Source organism: Corticium candelabrum, chromosome 8 (assembly GCF_963422355.1).
Source record: "Corticium candelabrum chromosome 8, ooCorCand1.1, whole genome shotgun sequence".
Lineage (NCBI taxonomy): Eukaryota > Metazoa > Porifera > Homoscleromorpha > Homosclerophorida > Plakinidae > Corticium > Corticium candelabrum.
Window position 1 is genome coordinate 4,067,974 of NC_085092.1, and position 15,997 is coordinate 4,083,970.

The 15,997-nt window shown below is 42.3% G+C and overlaps 1 long non-coding RNA gene across 1 annotated transcript; it reads right to left on the reverse strand.

Annotated features, from left to right (window-relative positions):
* Positions 1–10,470: 10,470 nt before the first annotated feature.
* On the reverse strand, positions 10,471–11,452 carry LOC134183828 (uncharacterized). The gene is made up of 3 exons (XR_009970590.1): positions 11,328–11,452; positions 11,168–11,270; positions 10,471–10,657 (listed from the first exon to the last, which is right to left on the reverse strand). It is a non-coding gene; the product is annotated as an uncharacterized LOC134183828 (long non-coding RNA).
* Positions 11,453–15,997: the final 4,545 nt, after the last annotated feature.

A 15,997-nucleotide genomic window follows, 5' to 3' on the forward strand; every position in this document is an offset into this window, starting at 1 on the left:
CAGCACACATCTGCCCGCAATAATGTTATTTAATTGTAATGAGCTACTATGGGCGTTTCTAGGCGTGGCATAGCTGACCCCAATGCCAAAGGAAAAAGCTATAAAGTATACTTGCAAATGTAGATTAGGCATTGTGTCTACTAAAAATTGCTATTCAAATTTCGAGCTCATGAATAAACGAGAGATTTTATTTATGCGTACTTTTCATCGGCGTAGGAAGCGAGGGTTAGGGGGTCTCATGTCTCTCGCTCGATGTAGAAATTAAAATTTTCTGTGCTCGTATAGTCTAGCCAGCGAGATAGGTTTTTTTGCTCACATGATGACATGCATCGTATACAGACCCCGCTCGTGAACACCTTCTTCAGAGGCAGATAAAGGAGCACCTTTGCCGTTGGTACACAAATAATTATTTACTTGTCCCGGATAATTTCTCGCAGTCCAGACCATGTCATGCGGTGGCTGCACTCACCTGGGTAGATCGTCACCTCTCCCTCACTGAATCAGCTCTTTCTGTTGCTTCCTACCAGACCAGAACATGCATTCAGTCCATATACCTAAGGTGCTTTTACCACTGAAGTAGAACAATTTCAATCACGTATCTAAACAGTCAAATTGCAGTCCTATCACTCTAGTCTAGTATTGCACTGCCGGGGTGAGGGGTGTGTGTGTGTGTGAGAGGTACGTGCACCAAGTGCTCAGGTGCTGCAGGTGCCCCATTCTGTATCCGCCTCAGTAGATCCTACACCACTACCTCCATCGCAGATGAACTAGAAGCGCTGCAAGCAAACATGTTTGAGTACTTTAGAAGATGTAGCAACAAGAAGTATCAAAGAAATACGCAGAAAGGAAGCGGTCAAGACATGATAAAGAGAGAAGCATTATACAGTGCTAAATCTTCGGCTGATGTACATGCACACCACATGGCACTCAGACATGTGTACACAGTGTAAGGCAAGAGACACAAACGCTTATGCCTTTGACACCATTAAAAATTCACTCACGTAGTGGTTATTACGCCTACCGTATTTACACAGCTATTCGTCTAATCGCAATTTTGGTTGTCGTAATGAGGTGGCTCCAGAGTCAAAACAAATCATTAATGTGAGAAAACATGCACGTGCACATATGGATTCGGCGTCTTTTCGTTCTGACTTTGGATACCGTGACAAAAATGAATAGAGACGCACTAGCGTACTTACAGGTCAGCAGAGCCTCTTCGTCCGACAAACAGACGCTGTCATGGACAATGCACGTTCCCTTTCGCAAATTGCCGTCAAGCGCCAAATTTCAATTGAAGGCGACACTAGAGTCATTCTTGCAACAATACCGCGGACGCTCAGCCACGCACACCAAAACTTCAAGCTGTCAGACTGCAGAACTACTATGCAGAAACACTGTGGAACAAGCAAAATATTACAAGTTGGGTACAGGTGTACATGCACCTTCGCTCCCTAGACGCCTTGTTGTTGTTAGACAAACATACACGTGCAAATGTAGACTATGGGCGTTGTTTCTATGTGCTAAACCCGTAAACCAAAGTACTAAACACCATATGTACAGGTCAGACGCCTGAGGGCCGAATTCTCGTTAGCAGCTACCAAACAAAGAGAGGTGGAGCCTTATGATAACATCACGTTTGTCTATTGGTCAGTAATGACACCACTTCTGATCTATTAGGCGGAATATTTTCATTTGCATATGCGCTAATCGAATATAAATACGGTCGGTCGGTTGTCGAACGATTACTATACCCTTGGCCCGGATATCCGGGCCTCGAGTAATGAGCACACCTATACCTGCCGATAACTGCATTATCAATATCCGGTGGAGACACAAACAAACAGCAAACTCTGCAGGAGACTAGCTATCATATTGCTAGAGTCCGTGTGATAGTTTAGAGGGGGGTTGGTAATTACTGCAAACTGCAGACAGGTTATCGAAGAGATTAATCAGATCTGCATCCAAGAAAGACTGAAACTGTCGACTACGAACTGAGATTTGAACAACACACTTACATCCTACATGATAACATGTCGGATACCATTTGCAAGAAATTTCGTGTAAACGGGATCCTTTTTGTAGTAAAGCGAAGAAACAACGCAGCGACTCTAAACTTGTTCTTTTACCTTCTTTTACTTTAGAGCATGCAGAAAATAGTTGGAAAGCGATCTGTGACATGTTTCGGTTCATCTGCAGTGGCGTAGGAAGCAATTGAAAAGTGGTGCGGTCTAACGCGCGTTAGAAAACGTGGTCTTTTAAGGTGCGCTACCATATGAAGATATGGTTTTAGTTGTACAAGCATGCAGCTTCTGGTCGCACCGACTCGCAGCTCCTAAGGCCCTGCAGCCCTACTTATCACTTATCCAGTTGACCCTTCCACTATAGTCCAAAGAAACCGCGCCTACTAAAACTGGAGTGATTGCGCTTGCGTTGCCGCTCGACCTCTACACGTGTCCGGGTTCGTTGTATAGATTGTAAACAGCTGCAATGAGCGGTCATATAGATGTATCCAGCATACAGGAAGATTATCAGCTTAGAACATTTGTGCTAACAAAACGAAGCTTAGCGACGCCTTCCACACAACCAATCAGAGTCTTACTAGTAGTCCAGGATCACATGTAGGCAGCACGGCAGGTGGCGGTGATCACGTGCATATACCGGGAGCGCCAGTGTGCTGTACCGCGAGCAATCTAGCGCACGTTAGGTTTGCTCGCATTCATGCTGAAATATATTACTTATTTAATCGGCACCACTAACAACAGAAGTTACCGGCAATGAGCAGCTGGCGGGAAACCACTTCTTGAAAAGTGGGGAGGGGAGGCCACGGCCGCCCCAGCCGCTCCGCTTCCCAGATAGATAGATAGATCGATGGATGTTTTCTTTATCTTGGGATTACCTTCAGTATAGCCCCAATCTCCTAAGGTACCCGCATTAAATATGTTACGAAAACTAAACTATAAAAACACTGCGAAAGAATACTAAGTAATAATAATGAAGTCGAGGAAAAAATTTACAAAGTCTCGGTTTAAACAGACGAAATAGTCTCCTGTCATTGATCTCAATGATGCTGGAAGAGAATTCCATAGTTGTTGGGATCTATGACTAGGAGATCGCTTCAGAGTTTCTGTTCGAGGTCTGCTGACATAAAGTCCCATATGAGACAACCTTGTGCTATAGCCTGTGACAGATTGTCTAAACAAAGACTGGAGTTCCTTTGATGACATTCCATGCTTCGCTCGAAATACTCGTTGAATCAAGGCAAGCTTGTGTCTGACCTGCTAGGGAGTAACGTGAAACCTTTGGTAGATTTCTTCAACGTTTCCTGTTCTTTCTCGAATTGGAATGAGTGCAACGGCTGGAAGTGCACGCTTTTCAATGCTCTTCAGTCACTTGTTAATGCATTGTGAGCCGTCAGATCAGGTGCTAGAGCAGTAATCCAGATCAGGTTGGAAAGACATCTAAAGTAGGCAGTCCTTGCATCATCCGTGAGATAGCGACCATATCTTCGGAGAACTCCTACTTTTCTAGATATCTTCTTTACGGTATAGTCCAGGTGATACTTCCAGTTTATGTTTTCATCAAATTGGACTCCAATGTACCTTATATGAGTGACTGCGAAAGTGGATGTCTGTTAAATTTGACGAAGAATTCTGGTCTTGGTTGCTTGTCACGAAACATTTGCAAGAGCACTGGTCTGTTTTCAAACCATTAAGCTGCAGTAAGTTCTTATTGAACCAAATGGACAAGTTGTGAATGTCTGATTGAAGTTGTGCAGTAACTGATTGAAATGAAAGACCAGACGAGTAAAGACACGAGTCATCAGCGTAAAGTAGTAAACGACAATGAGATTCTGCGTTGATTACATCACTAGTATACAGAATAAACAGTAGTGGACCAAGCTTTGATCCTTAGGTACTCCACGAAGGCAGCGTACTGGTGTTGAATATTCATTACCTTTACGAACAACCTGGGAGCGGTTACTGAGATAACTACCCCACTGATTTGGCACAAGAAAGGCATTATGCAAAGGACAACCTCCGCGTCTCCGTATAGAGCGCGGCCGTAAAGCCCGGCTTACAGTACGATGCTGGCACGAGCGTCGTGCGAGCATCCTGGATGCTGAGGATGAGCGAGCGTCAGCGTCACACTGAGAACATGCCAGAGTCTGCGACGCCCGCACAACTCTCGCACGACCCTAGGCGAGCGTCCACGAAGCTGGAATAGAGAAAAATTTGAAGCGAGCGTCCTAGCCGGAAGTGACCCATCGTCCGATGACATCACGTGATCAACCAATCGAGTCAGTCACTGGACGTATCCGGGATATTCTATTCATTTACATGGTATCGAGCATTGAATCATCGATGGAAGTTTCATTGAGTTTGTGCATGGTTTTCCCTGCGTTTGGCAAGTTCAGTCAAAGGACTACAAGGACCTTTAGGGACAAACGAAAACGCTTGATCGAGACTACGGCGCAGTAGCGCAACAAAATCAAAATGTCGTCGTCCATGTTTGTCGCGAATACATAATTTGTACAGACATGGTGACTTTGCAGCGCCAGACCACTGTCGCGTTTGTTCTTTGTGCGATAGACACTCGTCAGACGCAATACTGTAAATGGTACAGCGCTAGCGTCTTCGCCAACACTCGTGTGAGCGTTCTTGTCATCGTCCAGGACGCTCGCAGGACGCTGTGCCAGCGTCGTATTGTGAACCGGGCTTAATTAATACTGCTAGAATATCGATGAAGAGGTTGAAGCGGTCGGTATCAGCAAGCGGCTCGGATCTCATTTGCAAGAAATCTTTCGGATTCCGTTTGCACAAAGGATTCAGAATAAAAGATGCACAGTGACTAGTCTGTCTGTGCGTATGTATAGAGTTTATTGTTCATAAATATAATACCAGTGCTGAACCCCGTAGACATACGTAACACATGGCACACCCTAAGTGGAACCAATGGCTTCAGAAGAGATTTTCTCTGTCTATCTATCATTCTTATCTTTTATTGACTCTTGGTAGTACGACGGTAACTGCTACAAGAGGAGTCATATCGTCACTGCTGCCACAGTTGAACCAGCCACTCTCATTGCAAACGTTGTCTTGTACTTCCCTAATGGAAGGCAAATTTTTAACGTTGTAGTTTTCCTTTCTTTGCCTTTTTGTACGTTTTTAATCTTCAGTTTTCTATAAATCCATCTGCAGTAAGGATTTCACTAGCATGAGATGTCAACAGTCGTCTGTCTCTTGTGTTTCGTTCTTGTGTTGAATCTGATTCCTTTGCTGCAAAGAGATCTGCAAAAAGTAGCGTATCTTTCTCTGCATTGGTGTCAGTTGCGGTTTAGAAGTTCCTAGTGTGCAACTTCCAGGCCCGTTCACTTTGATTACAAGTTGCCCGATTCTAGCTGCTGCATTCTCATAAAGGTGAATAAAGAAATCTGCATTGTACAGTAGAGTAAGACATAGGCGGTGCAACCAACGTACAACGGTGAGTGAGTTGAATATGTAACGCTTCACGATTGTTTTGATTTCACTTTAGCAGGATAGTCGAGGTTTCTGTCTAAACCAGATCTGTAAATAGATAGAGTTGCGACAACTCGGATATTGGCTCCATTTTGTGTCCTGCCTAAACTTCCTGGTAGTTTATATTACGTTTATAGGCCTGGTCTACGTAGTCGTCGTTTTGCATCGTGATCAAGGCAATTGAAATGTACAGGCTAGGTATGCACTCAGTTCCGTCGTAACGATTGTAGTATGGTTTTTACTGACATAAAATTGATATGGGCAAACATTGACTATCAACAGTATTAGATGCAGCTCAGTGTGAATTGATTGATTGTAGTATGAGACGTGTGAATAGTTGACTGTAGGTGGCATTCAACTCCTGAAGGTGTTTCTTGGTTGTCAAGTACACACAATCCCTAGGGCGGTAACAAATGGTCTAAGCTAAACGGGTCTAAGAATTCACCTGTTTCCACCTGCACTAAACCAGTTCTATTTTAAACCTAAACCACTTTCCTAAACCCACTTCAAAGTAGATTTAGCAAATTGGTTTAGGTTTAACTGTCACGTGATAGTATCGCGCTTGCTTAGATTGCTTCCCACAATGCCGTTTTGATGATATTGACTATTTTGCTGGGATAGGATTGCCCTAAAAGATGTAAGGGTCATTAACTAGGGGAAAGAAAACAGTAGCTACGGAGAGAGACAAGACGGTGTCAGTGGTCATCGTCATGCAAATTCCTACAAGCAGATGCTGAATCAGTGAAAACCAACAGTTGCTCTGACTCGGCGACAAAGCAGCCCAATACTTCAAAATAAGGCGTTCCTAGAATGTTTGTTTTGCACATCCAGGATGTGCAAGTTACTAGTGGAAACAGTCGCTTTCTTGAACTGGTTTAGTTCTTAGACCCATTTAAGCTGAACTAGTTTAAGGTGCAGCTAGTGGAAACACGGCCCTAGATATTAGTTGTACAGTATCTGTAGGCGAATCGCGTTCGCGTGTAACACGTCCAACGGAGTTTTTAGACCGTCTACTGAATCGCCCAGTCCTAGCTAGACAATATGTATTTGTTGAAACCTTAACTGACAACATGCAAGCTTCCTAGTAGTCTAGATTACGTCTAAAGGACTGATATACGTAGTCATCGTTTTGCAATCGTAATCAAGACAATTGAAATGCACAGTCTAAGTATGCACTCAGTTCCGCTGTAACGACAGTGGTATGGTATTTACTGACATAGAAATTGATATCAGCAAACATTGACTATCAACAGTGTTAGATGCAGCACAGTGTACATAGAAAAAGCTCGATGGAGAGCCATGTATTACCACGCCCATTTCTGTTGTGCGACCCGGATTAGAAACCTCGCTACGGTCGGCAATAATATTTCTATAATATCATCACAGTAACTAAGGCAGTAACGCACAACACACAGCTACCGAGTTATAGCTAGCAAATTGGATTGATGTTAAAGATGTGTACAGGCTGAACTGTTTCAGTTAACGATATTTGGAGCGGAGCTTCTAGAGCATGCGCAATCTTGAGGGTAACACGCACCTTTCGCCGATCTCGCTGTACACAAGTCCACGTTCCAGGTCTGCTTCTGAATGGTAGATTATCTTGCCGTTGACTAAGCTTTGTAAGTAAGTTCACTACTTACCATTTCGTGCATCTTGTGAGAGACTTTGCTAGCGTAGAGACGCGTAGGAAGCCATTGCTTGAGTACGGCTTCTCGAGGGTAAGAGACTGCTGTTCAAGATGATTAACATCCTGAACAGATACACGTGGAGTGGAAAGACAGACTACTCATTGCCTAGCGATGGAAGTTTTATCAGGTGAGGATTTTGCGGTAGGGGAACCGATTCGGGGTAACCGAACGCGACGCACTGTGTGGCTGAATTATATCAATAGGACTACTTGTTTCCCCCATGTAGCGTTTCTGAACTGTGAAACTGCGTATCTTGCTTAACTAGAGTCAGCGAAAATTTGTCTAGTCTATTCAACCCTTCATAGGGCGGTCAGCTCATGAGCTTACATCACTTGATGTATACTTTGGCCTGATTCTTTGTTTGCTATACAGAGTAATAGTCTTGGCTGCTGGTTCAATTCAACTCCACACTGTATCAAGCACATTTCTCGACATAAAACCTGTGTAAAACTTGATTTTATCATTTGGCAGTGTGTTGATCTCGGGCGATTCCTTGCAACTCAAGACTTTGAAGATGCAAGGTCTTACTCGAGTGCTCTAACCTTGTTTTCAAGCTCTACTATTTCATTTGCTTGCTGTTCAATTATCCGACGTAAACCATCAGCTTCAGCCTCGGTGAAATTTTCGACAATCAACATCTTCACTTCTCTAGGATCACTAGACTATATTCTAAACATGTCTTGATCAACTTCACCTGCGAATGAAGTAGAACAGCGTCTGCTTTCTGATTTAAACATTACAGCTATGGAATAGCTAGTGCGTGTGTGTTGTGTTACTTTAGACATAACTGTTGCTGGGACTGGTAAGCTGGCAGCTAAATAGTGCTAGTAAACAGACTGTAGTGTACGTGTACTCTACTCTGATCTGCGTCAGTACCTATCGAGTGCAAGTTATCACAGTAACATCTTTGACTTGGCCAATCACATATATAAAGAAGCAAGCTAGACTACCCAGAAACAACGCTAAATGTCCTACATGTCTGGTTACCCCAAATGGGTTCCTAGCTGGCATGATTTCACTTGCTAAAACTAATCCATCACTACACAATGAGAGTAGTCTGTGCTTCCACTTCACGTGTATCTATTCAGAGTGTGAATCAGGCGTCTTCAGCGTGAACAGCAGTCTCTTTACCCTCGGGAAGCCGTACGCAAGAAATGGCTTCATACGCGTCTCTACTGTACGCAGACAAAGTCTTTAACAAGATGCACCAAATGGTAGTTAGTGAACTTACTTACAAAGCCTAGTCAACGGCAAGATGATCCACGGTCCAGAAGCAGACCCGGAAACGTGAACGTTGTGTACAGCAAGATCGGAGAAAGGTGCTCGAGATTGTGCATGCTCTAGAAGCTCCGCCCCAAATATCGTCTACTGTTTATGCATTTACGTACTATACATCTAGTATGGGAAAGAGAAAAAAATTTTGTGGAGCTGCAGAGATCCATAAAATTAAACTGTGGGTAGTATCTGCTCTTGAAATCAAATCAACCCAAAATCTTGCTTGTGTCACAAATGTGAACAATGTGTCAGGAGCCACTGGATGACGAAACATGGAGATGAATCGGGTAGTTCAACAAAAGTCTCTAGTGCCAAGAGAGCAAAGTTTGGGTGATCAGGATGTGGAGTCAAACCATCTTGCAAGATATTGTTATCAGTGATCTACGCTTGTCAGGGAAGATGATTCAATCAGGCCAGTTAAGAGTAGTTTGGGAAACTCCTGAGCATATTGCCTTTATCGAAGAAAGAGTTGCAAGGCTAAGCCGAGGATGTGCATGCAAGACATGATGCCGGAGGAAACGTTGTCAATGTGCTAAGAAGGGACATCTTTCTGATCCTGGATGCCAGTCTGGATGTTATGAGAGTGATCCCGATGAAGTTCAGATGCAAGAAGAAATAAACTGTAGATAGAACGAGGAATAGGCTGGAAAAGACTCTGACTAGGGTTGAAGACGATGATTGTCTTTTGTTGCTTGTCACTTTGTCTAATAATCACTCATAGTATTAGTTATTATCAAAACATCGCCATCACACGACCACACTGTCAAAACAAAGGTGTTCTACAAACACCAAATTACGTGCAAAGATGCTGTCGCTATACTGAAACTCGCAAGCGTGCTGGAAAGCACCACAATCTGGTGTAAAACTGTTACACCATTTCATGGTGCTTAAAACAACCTTCGTTTAGTGTTACCCAAACACCAGAAAGGTGTTTATCTTATTCCTTTGTAGGCTGCTATTAGCACCATTTTCTAAAGGCGGTCTAGAGTCCGTGGCCAACGGTTCTGGCACGTGCACATTAGAATAGATTTTAATACCATTGCTTGTACTTAAACATTTAAACCAAAAATAGTGAATCAACGCACTAAACAAAAAGCAAAACACAATTCATCAAACAAAGTTCCTCATTGCAATCCAGCTAAGAAAACTAGATATCACTGGAGCTGAAATACATCCCAGTAACATGGCCTCAAGGCACCAGTAAAAAGTTGCTATAGATTGAGGGAAATTTGTATTGAAAACGTAAATTACAGCAAGCAATAGTGCTGTATGGCATATGTTGTTGCTGCTCTGAATTTCGAACATGATTATGAGCTCGGATGCCAATAACATGGCTTTGTTTGGCTGGATTGCCACATACAATCAAGTATGCAGCAACTTGAGAAACCTTGTCTACTGTGGACTCTGCATCATCACTTTCCTACGAGAATACACAAAAGGCATAAGGTATCCATATCCAGTGCACCACACTTTTATGTTCTATATGGCATAACATATTATTGCATACTTCACAAACCGAATTAATCTACTTAACAAATCTACTGTGTGTGAGTGTGTGTGTGTGTGTGTGTGTGTGTGTGTGTGTGTGTGTTTGTGTGTGTGTGTGTGTGTGTGTGTGTGTGTATGTGTGTGTGTGTGTGTGTGTGTGTGTGTGTGTGTGTGTGTGTGTGTGTGTGTGTGTGTGTGTGTGTGTGTGTGTGTGTGTGTGTGTGTGTGTGTGTGTGTGTGTGTGTGTGTGTGTGTGTGTTATACAAGGTGCAAAGATGTCACAGCTAGTAACTTTGAGGGAAAGTGTCTATATATGTTGCAAAATATAGATGTACGACAACTGTAGAAAAATTTCATACCGATAAATACTTGATCACAGCATCTATAGCTGGTAGTTGGCGTCTGTATGACAATAGTACATGAGTATGACCTTCATCAAAGCAAGGCACTTAGAAACTGCATAATGCATTGTATTAATATCAAGATCAATTACCTCCCACATTCATATTCAAGAGATCATATTCATATTTTCAGACTAGGTCATTCATTCTTTTGCCACCTGCCTTCAACTCTCTTTGTCCTTGGTTGAGTTATCTTACATGTTTCAGACCACTTCTCAGAGGGAGTCGACAAGAAAGTCGATTGTTCATGATATCCAAAGGCAATAATACATCCAAGTTCACAACCAAGCTAGGAAAAACATCAACATATAAATTAACTTGTACAAGATGTCACACGCAGAACCAGAGAAACAAACACAGACAGACATGCAAAAACACAAACACACACACACACACACACACACACACACACACACAAACATTGCTGAGTAAATCTGACAAACTGTGATTAATGCAAACAAGGCTAAACATTTTGAAAAAATGAGAAAGATGTAGGGTTGCCGTACGAAAAAGAATAGAAAGAAGACCATGTAGGGTGTGCTGTGACATCTTTCACAAATTCACTCATACAGACTGAGCAATACATCATCCCTACATTGCACCATTTTCCAAGGTATCACAATGTCATAGTGTTTAGAAAATGGTGCCATGTACGAATGATGTATTGATCAGTCTGTATGAGTGAATTCATGAAAGATGTCACAGCACACCCTACATCTTCCTCATTTTTTCAAAATGTATTTAATCTTGCAATATACAATGGGACATTGTCACGCTATCACATATGAAACAATCTTACCGATAATCAGATATATCAACTTTGACTTCTTGTCGAACTGGTTTCTGCGTCTTGCTGGAAAACTGCACCATCATCAGCTCCATTGCAGCAAAGCATCTGCAACCTACACACTTACAAGTGTTACCAACAAGTAAACCTAAATCCATTATATCAGTTATACCTGAATTATCAATGTCTTTAAACTCAGCCCCATATATATCTCTGTTCAAGTTCAATCATTCATTTTCCACCCACTTTGGTTTCTTGCTGCCCCATCGCCAAAGTCTTGTGCAAGAATCATTCCACTTCTCCATCATACAGGCGAGGATCCAGCGCCCCAACATGGGGATGCACAATTATTACTAACAACTGAAAATTTATATTAACACAATATTAGCTCGATAGTTATTTTTGTGTATGTGTATAGTTTAGTGCGCATGCATGAACTTGGTGTTGAACAGGTTTTACTAATAGTATAATTGTGTTTAGTAGTCGATCTTGATAAAGTATGCGCTCAGTAAATATACTATTAAGTGCTCGGTTATCATTGTGTTTGGCGAGCGATGGTGTTCTGTCTTTACCTATTGGCGTAACAATGGTTGCGTTATGTAGCAATAGTTTCTGTCAAACAAAGTATTAAACAAACGCGTTTACTCAGGAAACAGACTTTCAGTTGCTCTTCTATAGTATTTTGCGTTCAATTATCCAAATCCGATGTTCAATTATCCGATTCAGGCGTTCAATTATCCGAACTTGGTGTTCAATTATCCGATTCAAGCGTTCAATTATCCGTTGCTTACGGCTGTTGTGCAATATCATGGAAAACTGAATAACTTATATAGTCTGCGGTTGAGCAGCTGCTCAAATATCATCATTCATCAGCTGTCTAGACGCAATAATGTGTAATTAATCTTGACTTTAGCGTGAGTTTTTAGTGTGTGTTGTACGATAATTTCCTTTGCACTTGGTGTCCCATGTTTCTGCTGAGGTCTAACTAAGCTGTTGTGAGCGAACTAAATCTACATATCTATGAAGCCTACAACAACGCCTTGCTCCGTCAATCGTGGTGTAATCCGCATGCTTTGTAAACAGCGCGTCCTGCGTGATACCATGCAACAGTCCATTATTCGTCGTAACGGGTTTCAGCTAATCAAGAGCTCGAATTTCACTACTTTACCTTCCCACCTTTCTTGAATCAATCATTTATTGTTCAGCTGAAACGTGAGTGAGCATCATGGAAAGACGTCAATAAAGAAATGGGCAAATAAAATAATTATTTCTATATTGGTACTTTAATTAGGACAGACCACCGGAAAATTGAATGCCCAATTCGGATTATTGATTGCTTGAATCGGATAATTGAACCCCGAGTTCGGATAATTGAACGAAAAACACTATAGTCGTCTTCAATTCTTCGTTCACGCTTCAATCGTCTCACTTGATTACAGAGATAGTTGCGTAACAATGATTGCGTAGCAATAATTTCTGTCAAAGTAACGCGCGGAAACTCAAAAAACAGACTTTTCTCTTGTTTTAGCTTTTACTCTTTATTTCGTTTGTCACGCATCAGTCTCCTTTGCTCTTTAGTCGCGTAAGGGAGCAAAATCGAGAGTCGTTTCACTCTTCTAGCCAACAAATTACAATTGAGTCGACCCCTCGAAAGGGGTTCCTTACTTAAATTTTTAGCACATATGTTACGGAATCAAAATTGCATTCATCTGGCATCGTCTTTTTGTCGATCCGTCCTTTGGTTTTTGCGTAAATCTATATGACAAGTACTGACGTACGTATATAAATATCTAGAGATATACTAGTAAATGCTCGGTTAGCATTGTGTTTGGCGAGCGATGGTGTTCCGTCTCTACCTATTCGCGTAACAATGGTTGCGTCACGTAGCAATAGTTTTTGTCAAACAAACGCGGAGACACAGGAAACAGACTTTCAGTTGCTCTTTTATAGTATTTTGCGTTCAATTATCCGAATTCGGTGTTCAATTATTCGATTAAGGCGTTCGATTATCCGTTGCTTACGGCTGTTGTGCAATATCATGGAAAACTGAACAACTTAATAGTCTGCGGTTGGGCAGCTGCTCAAATATCATCATTCATCACCTGTATAGACGCAATAATTTGTAATTAATCTTGACTTCAGCGTGAATTTTTAGCGTGGGTTGTACGATAATTTCCTTTGCACAGATTTTGGTGTCCCACGTTTCCGCGGGTGTCTAACTAAGCTGTTGTGAGCGAACTAAATCTACATATCTAGGAAGCCTACAACAACTCCTTGCACCGTCAATCTTGGTGTAATCCGCATATTTTGTAAACCGCGCGTCCTGTGTGATATTGAACCATGCATGCAACACTGTCCATCAAACGTCGTAGCGGGTTTTTAGCTAATCTTGAGCTCGAATTTCTCTACTTCGCCTTCCCACCTTTCTTGAATCAATCTTTTATTGTTCAGCTGAAACGTGAGTGAGCATCATAGTGTAATATAGTAAATAATAGTTTTACGTCTTAGCGCACGTTATCATATCAGTGGTTATATAAAACATCGCTTACTTAGAATACATCAGTATTTTTACCTGCAATCGCCGTGTACCAGATTGGTGACAGGAGTGGGATTTCAGAATGCAACGTGATGCGCCTCAGGTTTTCGATGAAACTGGAAATTTACTTTCCTTTTTAGACCGTATTTCTGTCTGGACAGCGCTCAAAGGTTTTGAGGGAGAAAAGAAGGCATTCGCCCTAGCATCCCGATTATAAGGGCGGCCTTTGAAAACTATCGACGTCTGGACAGTGAAGAAAAGCAAGATTTTGATGTTATCGTGGTTTCACCAAAGGAGGAGTTCCTCGGTGGGGCAATAGATAGGCGGCTCGCGGTGGAGGAGTTTCGTGGCAGAAAATGGAAACAGTTTAAAGAAGCTCCAGCGGCGTTCGCGCACGACATTGACAGGTTAGTACGGCTGGCGTATCCGGGGTTTGATATTGGGTCCGCGATTACTTTGACCAGAGACGCCTTTCTAGATGGTCTACCAGGAGAATTCCAAATTCTGTTGTGAAGAGACAAGACTAATAACGCTAAAGTTGTGAAAGAATTAGCTGAGGAAGTCAAGCAACTTCGATTAGCCGCAATTCCCTCAGTCAGACCGTCACCGGCAAATGCAAGTCCAGTCAATCAAAGCAGTTTACCGCCTTCGGATGTGACATGGAAACCTACAGCGATATGTCATCTACTCGTCAGACAGTTACCGCTTTTGGCAACGACAGTTTAGACACCCAAGCGACAGTGCAGTCGATGCGTGGTCGCAGTCGCGTTCGGAGGTGGACACCTAGAAGGAAGTATCAGCAATTTCGAGACCCGATGCTGGTAAGAGAAGTTATATTTGTGGTGATATTGAACACCTCCGGTCTATTTGTCCTCATTTTCACGATTGTCATCGATGTTTGAGACCGGGGCATGTTACCCGAAACTGTACTGCTGCATCTCCAGCATCAAAGAGAGGAGGTCAGATCACTAATTTAGCCACGGCTCTTCACGGTCTAATTATGGTTACTGCTAATATTGACCAGCAACCTCTTCCTTTTTTGGTGGATACAGGAGCAGACATCAGCTTGATACTACTTGATGTTGTTCAGATAAACCAAATGACAGTTAGAAGGAATATTGTTCCACAACGAATAATGGTTGATGGTATTACCTTACAGTGTGAGGAAACTGTAGTTACGTCGTTTCAGTTGGGATCTCAAAAGGTATACAGATTATTTTACGTTGTGAATGCAATCGACTGTGGGGTCTTTGGCACCGATGTTCTGTCGACCCTTGAGATCCAGATAGATGTCGCTAATAGAAAGTTGTTCTTGAAAGGGGAAGAAGTGACAACATTCCAACCAGTCAAATCAGAACTAACAAAGTCTGAAGTGCGTTTATTGAAGTTTTGTCGGGTGTATTCGCCAAGCAGGGTACTATTCAGGCATGGGCAAGAAACCACCATTTGGGGAAATATACAATCCAATGTTACTAGTAAATGAACAGGAATTGTGGAAGTAGTGGATGAGTTATCTGAAATTCAGGACTTTTGGGATGTGCTACCTATTGTGTTGGAGCAAAAGGGAAAGATGTTCCGGTGAGAGTTATGAATGTCTGCACAGAACCTGTAGCAATACATAAAGGACAGAGTTTGGCAAAATTTACTGAAGCGACTGCGTAGGATGGGGTGGATCGAAGACCAGTTGGAAAGAGTACCAATATTTACAACTCAATGCTCGACATAGATCTTGGTGAGTCATTGATCTCTGATGAGAAACAACAATTGGAGAATCTTCTAAAACGTCATCGGGACGTGTTTGCTTATCCAGGCAATGAAGGATATTCAGTGGATGTTGAAAATACGATTCCGCTTACTACCAAAACTCCAATAGTTTGCCGCCCCTGACGTCTACCTAAAAGATGGAAAGCTGAGGGTGAAGATGAGGTGAGACGATTACGGCGAGATGAGATAATTCGACCATCTACTTCTGGATATGCGGCACATATATGTCCAGTTAGAAAGAGTGATGGGAGTCTTCGTTTATGCGTAGACTACAGACAGTTAAATGGTAAAACTAAAGACACAGCAATACCAACTGGAAATCTTCAAGAGGTGATTGAGTCACTATCAGGAGCAAACTTTTTTTAGCATCTTGGACTTGGCAAGAGGATATTTTCAAGTGCCATACGTGGAAAAGGATAAGAAAAAGACAGCGTTCCGGAAACCTTCAGGTTTGTATGAATTCAATGAAATGCCCTTTGGGTTGAAGGGAGCTCCAACAACGTTTTGTCAAATGATGTCACTAGTTCTGGGACACTTAACAC